The following is a 3,885-nucleotide window of genomic DNA, read 5'->3' as shown; positions in this document are numbered from 1 at the left end:
CCTAAACCCTAATCCTAGTCCTAACCCTAAATAACCCTAGTCATAACCCTAAATAACCCTAGTCATAACCCTAAACCCTAAACGCTTACCCTAAATATGATATAAACCCTAATCCTAAAACATAACCCTAACCATGACGTAAATCCTAACCCTAATCATAACCCTAACCATAATCCTATCCTATCCCTAAATCCTAAGACCTAGCCACAATCTAAAGCATAATCCTAAACCCTAATCCTAATGCTAAACCTAACATCAACCATGTTGTAAACCATAACCTTAAACCTTAACCCTAATCATAATCATAACCCTAACCTAACCATAACCCTTGACCCTAAACCCGACAATAATCATTAGTCTTAACACTAACTCTAAACCTTAACCCTAACCATAATCCAAAACCTATCCCTAACCCTAACCATGATTTAGAGCATAACCCTAAACCTAATGCTAAACACTAACCCTAAACCCTAACCCTAAGCATGATGTAAACCAAACCCTAACCTCATCCATAACAATAATATTAACCCTAACCTAACCATAACTTTGAACCCTAACCCCAACACTAATCCTTAGTCATAACCTTAAAACCTAAACCATAACCATAACCATAACCTTGATCCTAAACCTAAACCTTAACCCTAACCCTAAGCATGATATAAACCTAACCATAACCTTAACCCTAACCATAATTCTAATCCTTGATCCTAACTATAATCCTAACCCTAACCCAAAACTTAAATCCTAACTCTAAGCATGATGCAAATCATAACCTTAATCATGATTTATCTCTAACCATAATCCTAACCTTGACCCTTAACCCTAATCCTAGCCCTAACTGAAACCATGATGTAAATCCTAAACATTATGTAAACTCTAACCATAATACTAAACCCTAAGCCTAGCCTTAATGCTAACCCTTACCCTAAACCATAACCCTAATCATAATGCTTACCCTAAATATAATCATAACCCAAACCCTAAACCTAACCCTTACCCTAACCATGATGTAAACTCTAACTAGATAATCCTAATACTATCCCTAAAAATAAATCCAAACCATGACTATAACTCTTACCCTAATCGTAACCATGATGTAAACCCTAACCATAACCATAATCCTAACCATAATGCTAAGCATAATGCTAAACCTTAAACCTAATCATAATCCTAACCCCAACCTAACCATAACCATAGACCCTAACCCTAACAATATTCCTTACTCTTAACCCTAGCCATAACCCCAAACCTAGCCTTATCCCTAATCTTAACCCTAATCATGATGTAGATCCTAACCCTAACCCTAATACTAGACACTAACCCTAAATTCTAATCCTAAGCATAATGTAAATCTAACCCTAACCATATCCCTAACCATAATCCTAACCTAGCAATATCCCTAACCCTAATCCTAACTCTAACCTAACCATAACCCTAAACCCTAACCTTAGCAATAATCCTTAATCCTAACCCTAAAACCTAAACCATAACCCTAACCCTGACCCTAAACCTAAACCTTAACCCTAACCCTAAGCATGATATAAACCTAACCCTAACCATAATCCTAAGCCCTAAACCTAAAATTAATCCTAACCCTAACCATGATGTAAATCTAAACCCTAACCCTAATTGTAAACACTAACCCTAAACCCTAACCCTAAGCATGATGCAAACCTAACCCTAACCTTATCCCTAACAATAATCTTAACACTAGCCATATCCCTAACCCTAACCTAACCATAACCCTAAACCCTAACCCTTTCACTAATCCTTAGTCCTAACCCTAAAACCTAAACCATAACCTTGACCCTAAACCTAAACCCTAACCCTAACCTTATCCCTAACCATGTAATCCTAAGCTCTGACCCTAACTATAATCCTAACCCTAACCCTAAACCTAAACCCTGACCCTAAGCATGATGCAAATCCTAACCCTTACCATGATGTATCTCCAACCATAATCCTAACCCTTACCATGATGTATCTCCAACCATAATCCTAACCCTTAACCTTAATCCTAGCCCTAACACAATCCACAATGTAAATTCTAATCATTATGTAAACTTTAACCATAATACTAACCCTAATTCTAGCCTTAATCCTAACTCTTACCATAAGCATATCCCTAACAAAAATATAAACCCTAGTCATATCCCTAACCCAAACCTAACCATAACCCTGAACCTTAACCCTAGCACTAATCCTTAGTCCTAACCCTAAAACCTAAACCATAACCTTGACCCTAAACATAAATCATAACCCTAACCTTGTCCCTAACCATAATCCTAAGCCTTGACCCTAACTATAATCCTAACCCTAAACCTAAACACTAACCATAAGCATGATGCAATTCCTAACCCTAACTATGATATATCTCTAACCATAATCCTAACCCTGACCCTTAATCCTATTCCTAGCCCTAACCCAAACCACGATCTAAATCCTAACCATTATGTAAACTCTAACCATAATACTAAACCCTAAACCTAGCCTTAACCCCAACTCTTACCCTTAACTCTAACCTAACCATAATTCTTACCCTAAACCTGACTATAACCCAAACCCTAAACCTAAAGCTTACCCTAACCATGATGTAAACTCTAACCATAATCCTAATACTAACCTATACTTAACTCTAACCATAACCATAATCCTAACCATAACCATAATCCTAGCCATAACCCTAAACCTTAACCCTAATCATAATCCTAACCCTAACCTAACCATAACATTAGACCCTAACCCTAACAATAATTGTTACTCTTAATCCTTAACCTTCACCCTAACCTAACCATAACACTAGACCCTAACCCTAACAATAATCCTTACTCTTAACCCTTAACCTTCACCCTAACCATAACCCCAAACCTATCCCTATCTCTAACCCTAACCCTAACCTTAATGCTAGACACTAACCCAACCCTAAGCATGATGTAAACCTAACCATAACGATATCCCTAACCATAGTCCTAATCCTATCCATATCCCTAACCCTAATCCTAACCCTAACCCTAATCCTAACCCTAACCCTGAATCCTAACCTCTACAATAATCCTGAATCCTAACCTTAAAACTTGAACCCTAACCCTAACCCTAACCATAAGCATGATGTAAATAGATAACCCTAACCATAATCCTAAGCCCTAACTCTAACCATAATCCTAACCCTAACCCTAACTGTAACCATGATGTTAATTTGAACCCTAACCCTAATGCTAAACACTAACCCTAAACCCTAACCCTAAGCATGATGTAAACCTAACCCTAACCATATCCCTAACACAAATCTTAACCCTAGCCATAACCCTAAAACCTAACCCTAGCACTAGTCCTTAGTCCTAACACTAAATCCAAAACCATAACCTTGACCCTAAACCTAAACCTAACCCTAACCTTATCCCTAACTATAATCCTAATCTTAGACCCTAACTATAATCCTTACCCTAAACCTAAACCTAAACCTAAACCCTAACCCTAAGCATGATGCAAATCCTAACCCTAACCATGACGTATCTCTAACTGTAATCTTAACCCTAACCCAAACCATATGTAAATCCTAACCATTATGTAAAATCTAACCATAACAGTAAACCCTAACCTTAGCCTTAATTTTAACCCTTACCCTAAAACTTAACCCTAACCATGATTCTAAGCCTAAGCCTAATAATAGGATCAAGGTTATGGTTTAGGGTCAGGGTTAGGGTCATTCATGGAGATTGATTTTTATTCTCAAATATCATTGATTTAATCTATATTGTAAATGTAGATTCATCCCGAAAAAAAAAAAAAAATTACATATTCTTTCGACAAAACTTAATAATATAATATTATATAGTTATATATTGAATTTTTTAATGTCTTTCACGTTGCGCCATGACTGCTACT

This window comes from Cryptomeria japonica, chromosome 1 (genome assembly GCF_030272615.1).
Source record: "Cryptomeria japonica chromosome 1, Sugi_1.0, whole genome shotgun sequence".
NCBI lineage: Eukaryota > Viridiplantae > Streptophyta > Pinopsida > Cupressales > Cupressaceae > Cryptomeria > Cryptomeria japonica.
This window is presented reverse-complemented; position numbering follows the sequence as displayed.